The 17,972-nt window shown below is 41.3% G+C and overlaps 2 long non-coding RNA genes across 3 annotated transcripts; both read left to right on the forward strand.

Annotated features, from left to right (window-relative positions):
* Positions 1-691: 691 nt before the first annotated feature.
* Positions 692-1,653, forward strand: LOC311088083. Its single transcript, XR_014607430.1, has 3 exons — positions 692-1,204; positions 1,425-1,452; positions 1,611-1,653. It is a non-coding gene; the product is annotated as an uncharacterized lncRNA (long non-coding RNA).
* A 132-nt stretch (positions 1,654-1,785) lies between these two features.
* LOC311088082 lies at positions 1,786-10,648 on the forward strand. 2 transcript variants are annotated; one of them, XR_014607428.1, is made up of 3 exons: positions 1,786-1,854; positions 2,253-2,414; positions 10,364-10,648. It is a non-coding gene; the product is annotated as an uncharacterized lncRNA (long non-coding RNA). The 2 variants fall into 2 exon arrangements; XR_014607429.1 differs by lacking the exon at positions 10,364-10,648 and adding an exon at positions 3,920-3,976.
* The last annotated feature ends 7,324 nt before the right edge of the window (positions 10,649-17,972 follow it).

A 17,972-nucleotide genomic window follows, 5' to 3' on the forward strand; every position in this document is an offset into this window, starting at 1 on the left:
AAAAACTACAGGAAACGTTTGACCTCTGTAATTGCAAACAAAGGCTACTGTACCAAATATTAACATTGATTTTCTCAGGTGTTCAAATACTTATTTGCAGCTGTATCATACAAATAAATAGTTAAAAAATCATACATTGTGATTTCTGGATTTTTTTTTTTAGATTATGTCTCTCACAGTGGACATGCACCTACGATGACAATTTCAGACCCCTCCATGATTTCTAAGTGGGAGAACTTGCAAAATAGCAGGGTGTTCAAATACTTATTTTCCTCACTGTATTTGACTTATCTGAGAACACAATATATGACTGCAACATATATCTATACATATATTTGACTTATCTGAGAACACAATATATGCCTGCAACATATATCTATACATATATTTGACTTATCTGAGAACACAATATATGACTGCAACATATATCTATACATATATTTGACTTATCTGAGAACACAATATATGACTGCAACATATATGAACATTTATGTGTCCAAACATGTGAAGAAAATATTTGAGTTCATCCATATATGATACCATATATCTGCATATAGATACAGTATAGTATTGGTTTCTCGCATATATGGACAACATTAATTATAAATATGTGACATACATATTTGTTTTCAACATATTTAATAAATGTATGTATGTAAACATACACTGTAACCCTTTACTGTAAATTTACAACGAATTTCTTACAGAATTGTACTGTATTTCCATAATACAGTATTAAGCTGTATCTTTTACAGAACAGCTGTAAATATACAGCACATTTCTGTTTTCGTCCTGATAAATTCGTTACCATCATACTGACTGAAAAGGCATTGCATTGTGGGATTGATTTCTTTCGCGCTCAATTCAGTTCAAATGTGACGCGTCATGCGAGCAGACAGTTGGGCAGCTACAACAGGCAAACTCGTTTTGTCAGCGGGATTCAACTGAACAAATAATCATTCCTGTTATCAAGATAAACAATGTCTGCGAATCTGTGAGCAATTTTAAAGCTTTTTTGAGGTTCGGTTCGGTTCGTGTTTCAAACATTAGTTGCCTGTGACGCAGCAGAAAATGGACGACGTTAACGGTAGCAGCTACCTGAAGACGGATGGAAGAATTTGTCATTGAATAATCTAACCTGCGCGTGACGATAAGTGGGATTTAGAGTTTGAGAAGATGGAGAATTGTTCAACTGAGTGATACGGTAAGCCAATATATAAGTTATTATTATTTTTTGCGTTCGCATTTCTACATTGTTTTCACGTATTTGGTTTGATTTTGCGAACGCGGTTTACTACCGTGGCCGCACAAGCAATTCACTGACTGTTTACCAAGTAACGTTAACTTCGACATTTCATATAATAGACAACCTTTACCATGCTATTTGCATGACGTGCATTTGATATATATTTTTTTCGTTTTAGGCTTTGTAATCTGATGGCCATTGTTAATGTAAGTGCTTTTAAGTAGTGTTACAGTTATAGTCTATGTGGTAAAAAAAAAAAATGCTGTCAAATTCTGTCAGTTCTGTGATCGTGCTTTTGAATCGTTGTCAGAATTTTGCTAGCACATGAAAATCCATGTTCCTAACTTGCTGTTTCCAAATGTAGTAGGCCTATTCCTGATTGCCATCCCATGGTCCTACAACTACTCTAATTCAAAGAAGTTAGACGGTGTTATCCTTCAAGCAGATGAGTAGAGATTATTCAGCAAATCTCATTAATTTGTAATATGTTTTATGTTTTGGTTCTGTTGATCAAGGTTGTGCTGTCCTTTTTAAAAATTGTTTCAGGAATTTAAATCGCTGATGTCCAGCAATCTACATTTGCCAGAAAGTCCACGACTTATTTCCTGGTATGTAAACATTAAAGGGGTAGATGAAACCTAAAATGAAAAGCCATCATTTACTCACCCCACTGCAAAATATGTTTTTCTTAATTAGTGTTTTTATTTTGTTTCCAGTCCAGATATCTAAAATTCTTAGATGAAGAAGCATTTAATAGACACGTAAAAATTGTCTTGTTTTCTGAAAGAATAAGTCAAAATTAAGTGAGTTTATGCTTAAAACAAACTAAATTATATGCCAGTGCATTTTAGCATTCTAACCAATTTTAATTTTTAGTTGAAAAATTTAATTCATAGAACTATGAATAGACAACTACATCGAACCACAGTGGAACCCACAGTAGTTATTTTAATTATTAATATTATTTATTTATTCTTTTTTTATTTCTTTTTTTATTCCATTACAGGTCAATCTCTAAGCAACCAGTGCTGGATATTAAGTTTGGAAGGTCAAGGTGTGTGTGAAGGATCACAGCCTCTTCATCACTGGCCTGGCAGCGCTGTTTGCCTCCTCCTATAACTTCAGCTTGCAGTACCAGGAAGAGGCAGCACCTTGAGTTTGTTCAGAGGTTAGTCATTGGCATATTTGCCATTCATATATATATATATATATATATATATATATATATATATATATATATATATATAGATAGATAGATAGATATATAGATATATATATATATATATATATATATATATATATATATATATAGATATATATATATATATAGATATATATATATATATATAGATATATATATATATATAGATATATATATATAGATATATATATAGATATATATATATAGATATATATATATATATATATATATATATATATATATATATATATATATATATATAGATATATATAGATATAGATATATATATATATTAGACTGAATTGTGTCACTAACCTTGACTTGACAGTATTTATTATGTTGACTACTGGTATGAACAATATGGCCCTGGTTTCCATACAGAGCTTAAGCCAGGTCTAGGCCTTAATAAAATTAGGGTATTTAAGCAGCTTTTATAATAATGTATCATTAAAAAAAAAAACATTACTGGTGTGCATCTTGAGATAAAACAGTGGCAGTCATATATTTTAAGATATGTCAGTGCAAGTTGTTTTCAGTTGAAGGATTAGTGAAAATTCTGTCATTAATTACTCACCCTCATGTCGTTCCAAACCTGTAAGACCTTCGTTCATCTTCAGAACACAATTTAAGATATTTTTGATGAAATCTGAGAGGTTTCTGAACCACCCATAGACAGCAACGTCTTTGCAACTTTTAAGGCCCAGAAAGCAAGTAAAAACATTGTTTAAATAATCCATGTAACTAGTGCAACCTTGAAGGAGAACTCCGGTCAATTTTAACATGAGCTCATTTTTTTGTATATTTGGAGTGCTGTCAGTACAGAGAACAACGACAAAAATCGGTGTTGCCTACACCGTGTTACCCTCTTTTTAAAATTTGCACCCTGTTGACTTCAAGTTTTAAACCTGCTTTTAGCCTCTTAACATCCTTGATGTGTCATACAAGTGCCCAGCCATGTGAGTGATTCCTTCAGAGTGAACACGGGTGAATCTGACTGCAGTAGATGTGAAAGATATCTTGTTGAAACATCTACAAATGTCCATATATAGGTGAAAATGCCCCTTGAAATCAATTTAAGGTGGCAAATATTACCCCTTAATAAAAAATGTTAATTTCTGTCACTGCTGTAAACTGACCACTGCATAGAATATGAAAAATATGAATATCTTTGTCAGTCAGCTGTCAACAGGCCTAAACAAGCCATGGCACCAAGCACAGAAACACAATCAGTAAAATGTTATCTAATTATTATCAAGAAAACTTTGAAAATATCGATCGAGACATATTTTGTCAATATTGCACACCCCTAATGCATGGTATTAATTTTGATTTCTTCGGGTCTTAAAAAGGTCTTAAAAAGCCTTAAATTTGACTTTAAAAAATGTGCAGAAACCCTGCTTCATAATATTTAGGTTGAACCACTGTAGCTATATATTTACCAATGTTTTTACCACTTTTCTGGGCTTTGACAGTTGCAATGATATTGATATAAATGGAAGGACAAAACTATCAGATTTCATCAAAAATATCTTCATTTGTGTCCCGAAGATGAACAAAAGTCTTGAGGGTGAATAATAATGACAGAATTTAAATTTTTGGGTGCAAACATGCATTTTAGTCTGGTAAATCATGTTGTCATATATGCAATAAACATTGCAAGGCTTGCAATTAAGTTAAATTATTTCTGTCACAAAGGTTTGGGCTGGATTCTGGCAGTGTGTGCTCTATATAAACGGAGAGTCTATGACTGCCTTTCCACTGATACTCAGATGGCACCGGATGAGGGCATGATATTGTTAATGAGCTGGGTGATGAGTAGACAAAAGTTGTAGAATAAAACTTTAAATCTGGCAACCTCACTTCCAAAAATATAGTTAGTTGACAGTGTGCATGTAAACAGACACATTGAGTTTATGTATTTTACCAGGGCAGAAAAAATATCAGTTCTCTTACGAGAGTTCTCTCGTACTGCGTCTTAGCTAAGACGCTACGGGAAAAGTCTCTTTTCACGAAATACTGAAGCAAAAAATTATCCTTAATTTTGTAATATTGTAAAGCGCATTTGCAGCAGCATACAGCCATAGGCGAGACGGCTCGCTCGCTCATTGGCTGCTCTGCGGCAACTGCATAAGCCTATCGAGCGAGGGCTGATGCAACATCAGACCAATGAGGGCGCTTCGCGCCCTCCTTGCCACTTCCCGCCGAAACGGCGTGGCCTAGCCCTATAAAGGTAGCTCGAAAAGGCTGACTCACTTGATTTTTCATCTCTTCAGCGAAGCTCACGCATCGTTGGATCACGAGAGAAGCAACGCGTCGTCTGAGAAGCAATTCAGCGGGACGAGCCACTTGAAGCCGCTGGCCAGCGCCGCCTTCCACTGCCGTACCTGCTGCGCATTCCGGCGCCTATATCCTTCTATATATTCTGTGTATAATGTGTATTATGTATGTACATTTTACACTAAAAGAGCCGGGCGTCTTTTTCAAGACGCCCCCCTTTCCTAGAGGATCTCGCAGCTCTCGCGCTCGCTGACGGCGACCGCCCTCACTCCGAGCCGATTGCCTATGGTGACTCTGAGGACTCACCTGGCATCCTTCTCCGAGGCTGCTCCTCCTGGAAGCGGACGGTCGGGGTTAGTTTTTCTTTACGTTACAAGAAAAACTACCCTGCCTCTGCGCGTCATTCACCGGCGAAAGGAGAAAAGTGTGTTCGTAGTTACTGGCCCCTTTTCTCTTACATTTCCCAGTTCCCTGTCGGCGACTGGAAATGTCATTTGCAGCAAGCGCACGCCTGCCAGCAAACGCCGAAGAATACATGTTGACGCTCTACGTATACTAAAAGCCTGTATTCCCCTGTGGCTCAGTGGTGGAATGATAGGTTTTTCCCGCATGGGAGACCGGAGTTCGTTTCCCGGTCTTGCGGCATATATTTATGCCGCCAATGCTCCGCTCTGTCTGTCCCCCGGGGGCGACTGCAGAGGTGCATTTTTGCAGCCAGCAAGCGCGTAGTACCCGCTTGCCTGCAACCGAACACCGTTTCTACGGTTCCCGTGCGTCACTGGCGAAAAGAGAATGGAGTGTTTTAGCCCCGCTGAAACCGGGCGATATCCACTCTTCTCACATTCTGACACTTTTCAGGCGTCTGAAAATGTCAGTATTGCATGTTGTACTACACGCATGCCTGCAACAAACGCTAGTGTGGTTAATACTCGCGGTAACTGAAAGCCTATGTGTCTTCCTCTGTGGTCCAGTGGTAGATTCATAGCCTTTCGCGCAGTCGACCCGGGTTCGATTCCCAGGTCCAACGGCAGAAAAATTTATGCCGTCACATACAATTCGCTCTATCAGTCCCCTGAAAGGCGACTGCAGATGTGAATTTTTGCAGCCGACGAGCACGTGGTACAACCCGTGCCCGCTTGTCTGCACACGAAAGCCGTTCTACGGCTACCTAGAAAAATTCCATTGGGTGCCCACAAACACTATGTTTTGCATGCCTCATGGTTTTTCTATAAAAGAAGCCTGTCCGCATTCGCTCTGCTCAGGCAGACAGTGCGCTCAATGCAGTAAATGTGTACGCTCTTCCGAGCCCACATTCACTCACAGACATTACATGTCCTACGGGACTCGCCCAGCCCTCCCTCACTCGGTTAAACACCGTGGCGAGGTCGAGTGCGTCTGAAAATGTCGATATTGCATGTTATGCTACCCGCATGCTTGCAAACAAATACTCGCGTTTAACTGAAAGTTAATGCGTCTTCCACTGTGGTCCAGTGGTAGATTCTAAATCTTTCGCGCGGGCGACCCGGGTTCGATTCCCAGGTCTGACGGCAAAAAGTTTTTATGCCGCCAAATACAAATCGCTCTGCCAGTGCCCTGAGAGGCGACTGCAGATATGTATTTTGCAACCGACGGCCACGTGGTACAACCCGTGCCTGTTTGCCTGCACACAAAAGCCGTTTTACGGCTACCCAGAAATATCCCATATGGATGTATTTTCTGGTGTCCCGGCCACGGCCGATGGTGCTATAAATGTAGTGCTGATGCCCACTGCCCAGTGCCCATCGCTACACACAAGCACAGCCCCTCACACGGGGCTTGCGCCCATAAATTCGACTCAGGTCGATCGCGCACCCAACATAGTAAATGTGCACATTCCCCAGTGCCACAAACACTATGTCACATGTGTCACGTGGTTTCTGTAAAACGAAACCTGTGCACGCTCGCTCTGCTCAGGCAGACAGCGCGTCAAAAGCAGTAAATGTGCCCGCTTCCCGCCCACACTTACTCACAGACAACGAGTCCCACGAGACTCGCTCAGCCCTCCCTCTCTCGGTTAAGCACCGTAGTGGGGTCGAGGACGAGCGCTCTGCCCGCTGTGATCAGCGCGCTCCCCGCCTCGAATGTCACAGGCATAATGCCTACGTTACAGCACGCCGAAGCACCTCTGTCGCCCAGAGGTTTCGGAATGGGTGCTAGACATTATAAGAGAGGCTACTCGCTACAGTTTTGTCGACGCCCTCCCCGCTTCACAGCGCGCGTCGAAACTACGGTGCATTCAGAAGTAGCACACCTACTTCGTGCCGAAATATCAAAACTGATAAGCAAAGGGGCTATAGAGCCTGTATCTCAAGCTCAAAGCGAAGGGGGGGCTATACAGCAGATACTGTCTGGCAAGAAAGACGGGGGTTTCAGACCCATACTGGATCTTAGACAGCTGAACGAAGCATTAGCGAAACGCAGTTTCAGAATGCTTACAACCAGGAAAATCCTCGCGCATATTCGCAGAGGAGGCTGGTTCATGTCAATAGATCTGAAGGACGCGTATTTTCAAATACAGATAGCGTCATGTCACAGGCAATACTTGAGATTCGCCTTCAAGGGCCAGACATACCAGTATAACAGTCCTGCCGTTCGGCCTATCCCTGGCGCCTCGTACATTTACGAGGTGCATGGACGCAGCGCTCGCTCCTCTCAGACTCAGAGGCATGCGAGTGCTGAACTATTTGGACGACTGGCTGATTCTGGCTCAATCACGATCAGAGCTCGTGGAGCACAGGGCCATTTTACTCGATCACCTCGAGAAACTTGGTCTCAGAGTCAACTGGACGAAGAGTTCACTGAACCCCAGTCAAACGATCCCGTTTTTGGGTATAGTTCTGGACTCACAGTCTATGATGGCGCGGCTGTCGCCACAGCGCGCGCTGGTCATTCAGCGCGCAGCGAGCTCTCTCCGCTGCGGCGCGACCCTCCCGCTCAGGGAATTTCAGAAGATGCTAGGTCTCATGGCCTCAGCATCACCAGTTCTTCAGTTGGGCCTGCTCCGCATGCGCCCCTTGCAGTTCTGGCTGAAAGCGCGGGTACCGCGCAGAGCGTGGATATCCGGTCGGCTGCGTCTCAAGGTCAATCAGAGCTGTGTTACAGCTCTAAAACCTTGGACAGCGAACGACTGGTACCAATCAGGTGTAAGCCTGGGGACTTCCTCGAGAGTGAAAGTGGTGTCGACGGACGCCTCCACCTCGGGATGGGGAGCGCTGCTCGAGGGCAGACCGTTCTTTGGCCTGTGGTCAGAACGAGAAAAGCTTCGACATATCAACTGTCTGGAAATGCTGGCAGTGGAAAACGCGCTGACGCGCTTTCATCCCCGAATCAAGGACCATCACGTCTTAGTCCGTTCGGACAACATGTCTGTGGTGTCCTACATAAATCACCAGGGCGGTCTCAGATCCCGAGACCTGTACAGGTTGGCGGAACGCCTCCTGGTTTGGGCTCAGCACAACTTGCGCTCGCTGAGAGCAGTTCATGTGCCTGGGCTACAGAATCTGGGTCCAGACAGACTGTCCAGAAACAACATTCCCATGAGCGAATGGTCTTTACACCCACAAACAGTCCAGCTGCTGTGGGAGAGATTTGGCAGAGCGGAAGTGGACCTCTTCACGTCCCACGAAAACGCTCACTGCCCCGTGTTCTTTTCCAAGAACGAAAGCGCGCTGTCCCAAAGGTGGCCTCGCTGTCCGCTCTATGCTTTTCCCCCCGTCTCCCTCCTTCCTCAGGTGATAGAACGGGTGAGGGAAACGAAATGCTCAGTGCTGCTTGTAGCACCACTTTGGAAGAACCAACCATGGTTTCCAGATTTGATGCAGTTAGCAGACACTGCCCCGTGGCAAGTGCCGTTGAGGAGGGACCCCCTCTCGCAGGCCAGGGGCTCGATTTGGCACCCTCGACCAGAGTTGTGGTCCCTCCACGTGTGGGCGCTCAACGGTTACCCGCTGATCTCTCAGTGGGAGTGCTAAATACTATCACTCAGGCTAGAGCTCCGTCGACTCGACGGCTCTATGCTTCAAAGTGGTCGGTATTCTCCAGCTGGTGCACAGCTCGGGGATGTTCACCCCTCGATTGTGAGGTGACGGAGGTTCTCTCCTTCCTACAGGAGCTGTTGGATAAGGGCAGAGCCCCCTCCACGCTCAAAGTTTATGTGGCGGCTATCGCAGCGTTCTCTGAAACAACGCTCGGTCAGTCAATAGGAAGGAACGATTTGGTCATCCGCTTCTTCAGGGGAGCTAGGAGGCTGAATCCTCCCAGACCTCCCTCAGTCCCTGTATGGGACCTCTCTACGGTTTTGGAGGCCATGAAAGGTTCCCCTTTCGAGCCCATCCAGACGATTAGCCTCAAACATCTGTCATTTAAGACAGTGTTCTTGCTGGCTCTCGCTTCAGTGAAGCGCATAGGTGACCTGCACGCGCTCTCGGTGAGCCCGACGTGCTTGGAGTTTGGGCCTAATGACTCAGGAGTCATACTCAAACCTCAACACACCGTTTCGGGCTCAGGTTATTTCCCTGTCTGCCCTGCCGGTGTCGGAAGAGGAAGGAGACTTAAGTTCTCTTTGCCCTGTTAGGGCTTTAAGAGCTTATGTGTCTCGCTCTGCTGTCTTCAGACAGACTGAGCAGCTGTTTGTCTCGTTCAGTGGACGTTCCAAGGGAATGGCTGTTTCGAAACAAAGCCTATCCAGATGGATAGTTGACGCCATAGCGTTAGCTTACACTTCCAGGGGTCTTCAGTGCCCACTGGGTGTCAGAGCGCACTCCACGAGAGGCGTTGCCTCGTCGTGGGCCTGGTCTAGTGGGATATCCTTACAGGATATATGTATGGCGGCAGGTTGGGCCTCGCCGTCTACATTTATCAGGTTTTATAACCTAGAGGTTCCCGCCTTACAGGCTAAGCTGTTGTCGGTGTAGCTGAATCAGTAGTCTGATTGGAACACTGAGATCGCAAGCGCAGCGCGCTGCCGACTGTCATATGGGCAGTATTGCGTAAGACCCACATTCCCACATTAGTCAGGCTCTTGCCTTGACTATGTGATGTCATATTATCGCGTCTGCGGACGCTGCTATATATGGGGACGGAGGATTCCCCCTCCTGTTCTAGGACTCTCTGAGTCCCTCTAGTGATTGTGCACTGTAAATCCTGGGCTTCGCTTCCAGGTTTATTGGTGTTTCATCCCTGCACGCACGGCGTTTTACATTGGGTTCCCGTAGCGTCTTAGCTAAGACGCAGTACGAGAGAACTCTCGTAAGAGAACGTACTCGGTTACTAACGTAACCTCGGTTCTCTCTAGAAGAGGGAACGAGTACTGCGTTCCCCGCCGTGCGTACGAAAAGAGACTTTTCCCGTAGCGTCTTAGCTAAGACGCAGTACTCGTTCCCTCTTCTAGAGAGAACCGAGGTTACGTTAGTAACCGAGTACGTTATTGATCACAACATCCAACATTGCATTTTTTTTTTTTTCACAACATCCAACATTGCATTTTTTTTTTAATTATTTTTTTTATGTTCAGTTTTAGACCGCTTTTGTGCTGTCTCTCTTTGTCAAAATATATACACTCAGTTAATAATATTTAATTGTTGTTTTTTTCTGCCTTTTAGACGCTTTCTTTACATCAATCCTGAACGTGGATCAAAAACAAAGAAAGGACAAGTAACTTAAAAAAAAACTGGCCAAGTTGTGCAAAACAAGAACACCACTGTAAGCCTACAGGTGTCCTCACTTCTGCGAAACCTTGCAGACTTTGAATGGGATTTCGTTTGCACTTTTATGGACTTCAAAAAAGAAACAGCATTTCACTGTCGTTATAAAGCTTGGAAGAGCCAGGACATTTTTTAATAGAACTCTGATTGTATTCGTCTGAAAGAATAATGTCATAGACCTAGGATGACTTGAGGGTGAGTAAATCATGTGCTAATTTAAATTTTTGGGTGAACTATTCCTTTAATTAAGTGCTAACTGTTACCTGTTTGTTGTTAAGTGTTAAAACTGCATTTTATGTTTAAAAAGTAATTCAGCCAACATGTTCACAGATGGCATTTTAACTAAATAAATGTTTTAAAACCCAGAAAATGTTGTTTTCTTTTTCCTAGTGACTACTCTTATGAAACCTTAAAGTATAATATTTTAATTATGTAATAATAAAAGCAGTATTCCCTGTAAAAATACAATTTATTGCTGTCGACAAGTTTAATAATGTAAAATGTGGTATATACTGTATTTGGTAATTACAGTGGAGTACTGTAAATGCTGTTTACTGTAGTAGTGTTGTAAAAATACAGTATGTGGATAGCAACCCAGCTGCCAGTATTTAACTGTAAATTTACAGTGAAAAGTTTTACAGTGTACATGCATGTGATACTGATGCATTTTTAAAGCTGTGGCATATGGTTATGGTACTTTGTGGATGTATTTGTCAAAAATGACAAAACACTGCATTATTGTATTAAAATACTATATTTGGTATTCACACAATAGACAAAATCTCCAACTATAGGCATTTAATTTCAAGGCATTCAGATATAAGATTTGTATCCCTAATATATGTGAAAGTATGTACTATAGAAATGAGTACATACATGCATGTATACATATATGCGTCATATATGCATGTATACATATATGCGTCTTACATATATTTCACATTTATGTGCATATATGGGAAAATATATGGCACTTACATGAAAACGGCCATTTTTGATATATTTTGAAATATATGTTTCATATATGTATATGTGTTTTACATATATGAATTTTGCATATATTCTCATATATGCAGCAGACATACATGGGCACTAACATTATATATGTAATTTACATATATTGACATATATTACATTTCTGTATGGGAAAAGACGTTTAAATCTCTAAAGATCTCAGCAGAGGAGGATTAAACCACTACACAAACAGCATTACCAGCTTCACTTATTACTAAACAGTTTGACTTTTGTCATGCGTCTACAGAAGTTGTTATTGAGAATGAACAGAGGGTTACATGATAATGATTTATTGAGTTTTATTTAAAGACACCATGATAGTGATCTGTGTTTGCTTTAGTTGGGCTCTTGACCCTTGACTTTTTAACACCAATTTTTCCTCTGGCTGCTGTAACTGAGTGTTTATAAAACACATTTGTTATGGCACATACGCCAAAAGAAAATATGAGCATGTGGTTGTGTTAAGATGATACAAATCATCATTTAGTGACTTGATTCTCTGATCATTTCCAGAGCCTAATCTCTGATTAGACAGGTGATGTATTACTTGTATTATTCATTATAATAGAACTGATTCTGCTGTAAGGCCCATTGTTGTGATTAACAGATTTTAAAAACCTCTATGGTATTATGCTGACTTACACAGACATCAAGAATCAGCATATGAATCTCAACAATGGTGACCATTAAAAAATGATTTATGCCGCAATGCATGCTGGGAGCCATGGATAAGTTTTGTATTATGCTAGTACCCAGCATGCATCATTATTTAATGGTCACCATTGTTGAGATTCATATGCTGATTCTTGATGTCTGTGTGAGTCTTAATAATGCAATACCTTTTCTGTGAAACTTTTTGTGCACAACTATTTGTAAAATCTTTCATATTATCTGATGTCTCAACATGGCTAGCTCTTATGCTGTAGAATCACAGTTTTGAGTGAAACTAATATGTTGCCCTTTTAATCAGAGATCAGACTCTGAATGAAATCAGTGAATCAAGTCACGAAATGATGATTGTCATCAACAATCCTGCACCATCAACACCAGATCAGACTTTTCCTTGGCTTTTGTGCCATAACAAATATGTTTTATAAACACTCAATTATAGCAGCCAAAGAAAATCTTAAGTGCAAAAGTCAAGGGTCAAGAGCTCAACTAAAGTAAGCACTGATCTCCATCATGGTGACCTTAAATGAAACTCAAATCATCAACTTCTAAACCTTTGTTAATTCTAATAAGAACTTCTGTAGACGAATGGCAGTAATAAAGTCAAAGTGGTTAATAATAAGTGAAGCTGGTAATGCTGTTCGTGGAGTTGTTTAATCCTCCTCTGCTGAGATCTTGAGATATTTAATGTCTTCTTTTATCTCCAGTTGATTTCGCTGAGGCTGGAAGTCAGTTGTAGTTCTTGTGTTTCTCTTTCCTTCAGTGATTCTGCTTGTTAACAGCAGGTGCTCATCACTAATGCTCAATCATCACTTAATTAATCACTTAATTATACAATTATCATTCTGGGATCTAGAAATGTTCTATAACTCATTCAGTTTGAGTTCTGTTTCAGTCATTCAAGTTTCGGTAATATTTGAGTGCTGTGAACTCAATTGTATTTAGTTAATATTACTGTTAGGTTTTACAGTGTGGTTCGCCTCTGCCAACAGTGTCTGCTGCTGCTTTGGTGTCGTCGAGTCAACACCAGTCAAGAAACATACCCCTATCCAAGCAGCACAGTTTGTAAGTTTGTACAGCATATTCTCTCTAACGGAATTCTGAATCTAATGTATGGTTGAAATTAGTGGAATTTATCACTGAAAAGAAACCTCTTTTTGATTTTACAGTCACCATGCCCAAGTACACCTGGAGGCCTCAATAGGAGTGCCAGCAGCATTGAAGTTTGCCCAACCGACGAAAGCTATCAGCTTGAGCTATCAGCTTCAAGGGAGGAACATACAGTACACAGAACTTTCAGACTGGTGCAAAACCATGGGTGTCCAAACGATTGGACAAACTACATTTTACGCCATCCAGAACACATATTTGCACCCTGCTATTGAGAACTTGTATGAAGAAAGAAGAACAGAAATCTTGGCAAGAGTTTATTTGGAACAGGAGGATGGGAAGCGGCCACACTTGGCGGGTGATGGCTGATGTGACTCGCCAGGTTTCAATGCGAAATACTGTCACTACACGTTTATGTTAGACCAGTGGTTCCCAAACCTGTCCTGAAGGACCCCCAACACTGCACGTTTTCTTTGTCTCCCTAATCAAACACACCTGATTCAACTCATCAGCTCATTATCACATGGGTTAATGAGCTGATGAGTTGAATCAGGTGTGTTTGATTAGGGAGACAAAGAAAACGTGCAGTGTTGGGGGTCCTTCAGGACAGGTTTGGGAACCACTGTGTTAGACTATACAAAGGAGATACTACACACAGAACTGGTACAGGTAACATACATATAAATAGATGCAGAATAACAATAATGTAAAATTACTACTGCTATGTTAAAAACTTTGATAACATCAAACTAACTTGAATCTTTAGTCTACAGAGGCCACTAGCTCTGGAGCCATAGAGCCACTGTGTTTTAGAAGGGGAATGACAGAGCTTCTGGACTTGGGCCTTGACGTGGAGGGGATGACCACAGACCGCTCTGCATCAATACGGAAGACAATGAGGCAACAATATCTTAATATCCAGCATGAATTTGACATCTGGCACACAGCCAAAGGTATGTGTTTTTTTTACCATTCTTGTAAACACACGCATGCAATTCTCCACACTTCTCAGGACACCTCATTGTATCACTCCTCACCCCCTCCCAGATCTGTGCAGCCTTGCTGAACTCAGCCATTGTAGAGGTGTGATTTGTTTTTATTTAACCACAACAACAAACAACCCACACGTCTACACTGGCTAAGGGCAGCAAAGCTTTGGCGCCAGGTGAGGTGTGAAAGGTGTGAGGTTAACTCTATCATATACATAGTTGAACAAAAGTAAATAAATAATAGCTAAATAAACCTAAACTAAACGGTGGATATAAATGGCTCTGAGAGGGTGAATGTGGATAATGCATAAATAAATGTAAAATGTTGGTGTTTGAACAAAATTGTGCTGAATTTACGAACACAGGTTTCCGGAATAAAATGCCGACGAAGGGGGGAAAAAAGAACAATGCAATTCTTCTCGCATGGTCCAGGTCAGTGTTGGCTTGTACAGAAGTTGTACAGAAGGTTTGAAATTACTAATTTCAATATCTTTCACAAGTCTGTCGTAATGGACCCACCATTCCCTTCACAGACACAAGGTGGGACAAATTTATTAAATCAGTGTTTCTGTGGAAAGACCTTGAGTGCAGAGAAAGTATTATAGCAGAAGAGGCACTACAGGCATACAAGTTACAAAGACAGGAACCTACAAACCAGTTAGTCAAACCAGCTAACACTGGCTACCACAGGGAGTGCTACAGCCATTTCACAAATATCACGAAGATAAGACGAGCACAAAGGAGAGGAGAGAAGTCAGTATTAGTTGAAGAAATTGCAAAGGAAGGTTGGTATTATATTGTATAGACAGGCAGTGCAGTATAAGACATACAGTGTAGTATACAGTTAAGATAGTATGGTTTGCAGTAATATAAATTAAATATAAATGTGCAGTGTATTAGCAGTAGCCTTAAAAGAGCAGAATAGATATGGATATGCAGTATGAACAACATATAAAGATATGTGCAGTGTAGTAGCAGTAACAGTATAAGAGTAGTACAAATAATAAGAGTAGTACAAAAAATATATAGATAATATACGGTGTATTTACAGTTATACTATATAATAAAAACACCCTGCAAAAATTTACCCTTCCAATTATGGCATAATTAACATCAACAAGGCCAGAAACCTGCATGCTGTGAAACTGGTTATTACCCATGTTAAGGGAACTGCTGAACTGCTATTCCCCTGCTAAAAGTTACAAACCATTTTTCCTTCATCAGTGATGTGGGGAAGAGTGCAGAACCTAGATCTATTGTTTTGCACTTTTTTTAGTGGTAGAGGCAGAGGATGGTGAGGCAACTCCAGTAAAAACACGGGCTCTGAGGTCTTATGCCGTAATCTCTACTGGATCTTGTGCACTGCTCCTGTAAAAAAACAAATTGTCAATTAGACAATTAGTCACTTGAAGATGACTAGGGCACAAAAAATTGTATGTTAAAATACTCAACAGCATATATAAACTGCATATATGGTTAATATTTTCTCTTTACCTTTGTTAGATCACATTAAAGAATTGCAACCCTGTGCGGGAACGGCAGGGGTAGAAACACAAAACTCACTCTTGCACTCACACTCTCTCACACATACAAACAAACACTCTCTCACAGGCACACACACACACACACTCACACTCACTCACTCACTCAGATATGTGGTTTACGGGGACTCTCCATAGGCATAATGGTTTTTCTAATGTACAAACTGTATAATCTATCCCCCTACACTAACCTTACCCCTAAACCTACCAATCACAGAAAACTTTTTGCTTTTTTTTGAATTTCAAAAAAACATAATTTAGCATGTTTTTTTAAGCCTTTTGGTTTATAAGGACACAGATGTCCTCATAAACCATGTTTACGTTGTAATACCCATATCTAGGGGTGCAACGGATCAAAAAACTCACGGTTCGGATCGTTTCTCGGATCAGAGTCACGGATCGGATCATTTTTAGGATCAGCAAAAAAAACAAAAAAAAACAAGATAAATAAACATAAGTTTTGTCTTTTTGTTTATTAACACTTTTAAATTATTAAATTAAAATATATAAAATCAACTTAAAGTGCACAAGGCATAATATCTTCTTTTTAACATAATTAATGAAAAACAACTTAAAGCGCAACATAAAAAGGCATATCTCCTTCCTTTAAACATGGATAGTGAAATAAAGCCTATGTCCACATCATCAAAGAAGAATAAAAGGAAGAAAGCAAAGCATACCTGAGCTTATAATTTCAAATTCTTTTTCAAAAAGACAAGGATGTCTACATTGTCTGGGGAGAGTGTGGACCTCTTTGCAGTCACTATGTCCACTGCTGTTGAGAACACTCTCTCGGAAGGAACTGAAGAGCCTGGCACAGCGAGATAGCATCTTGCCATCTTGGCAATATGAGGGTATTTACACTCATTGCTCTTCCACCATGTCAGTGGATCACCATCCACTGTAATGCCGCTTGCTGCCAGGTAGGATGCCACCTCCTGTTTGATGATGTCAGCAGGAGTCTTGCTGTCCATGTCTTTGCTGGCAAAGGTCTCTCCAAAAAGCTCTGCCATCGCTGACTTCTTTTGTGGAGGAGATGTGTCCAAGTTTGCTCCTGTTGGCTCTGCAGCTTGACCCTGCAGAAAAAAAATTGTTAATTAATTAAACCTATTATTTATTTTCATGTTTCATAGACATAAAAAATGTGGCAATAACATTTAATAAAAGCCATTATTACTGAAAATAAAAAAAATATTTAGATTTAAATTTATAATTTTTAAATAATATTCTTTTTCTTTACCTCATCACAGTCTTCAGTGCCCAGACTGCTCACAATCTCAGTGGTGAGGTCACTGTATGTCCTCTGGCGTAGGGCAGGGTCCATGTGAGACAGGGACTTGAACCTCGGATCCAGGGCAGTAGATCTGTGAAGGTAGTCCTGTAGAGTAGGGGGTGAAGTGTATCTGGGCTTCAGGTCCTCTCTAATGGCAGTCTTGACATCTCGAGTGATGGTGCTGTCTTCCACACTTGGAGCCATGGATTGTAGAATCCTTGTTTTCAGCGGCAGGATCGTTGACACAGATGGTGAAGTTTCAGTGCTCAGCAGAGATGTAACAGTTTTGAGGGGTTTAAGCACCTGGAGGACCTCCTCTGCCACTCTCACATCATCATCAGACAGGGTGATGATGTCTTTGACATTTTTCTTCGGGGTCTTGTCGGTCAATGCAGAGTATATAGCTGCCTGCTGCTCCAGATAACGCTCCAACATATCATAAATGGAGTTCCACCTTGTTGGGACATCATGTATGAGCTTATGAGTAGGCAGCTTTAGCATTTCTTGCTTTGTCTTAAGCACATGAGCAGCTGTTGTGCTTCGGTGGAAGTAGGAAACCACCTTCCTGATCCTCCCAAGGAGGCGGTCCATCCTATTGACTGAGATTCCCTTCTGTGATGCCAAATTCACTAATGTGCAAAGCACCCTATCTGTGGGCCCAGTCCTACCTCATTCACTGCATTTATTTGATTTTTGGCATTATCAGTTGTGACTGGGATATTAGTACTGGGCCTCTTTATCTTCCATTCCTCCACTGCTTGTGTCAGTACCTGTGCAAGATGAAAAAATAATTAATCGTATAATTTTTCTCTTGATAAAAAATGAAGCGGGTCCTACAGACCCGAACACCATACAAGGGTTAAAACGACACTAACGCAACGCTTACATACGTTTGAACAACACAGTGTAAA

This window comes from Abramis brama (assembly GCF_963993115.1).
Source record: "Abramis brama genome assembly, chromosome: 8".
In the NCBI taxonomy this organism is placed as follows: Eukaryota; Metazoa; Chordata; class Actinopteri; order Cypriniformes; family Leuciscidae; genus Abramis; species Abramis brama.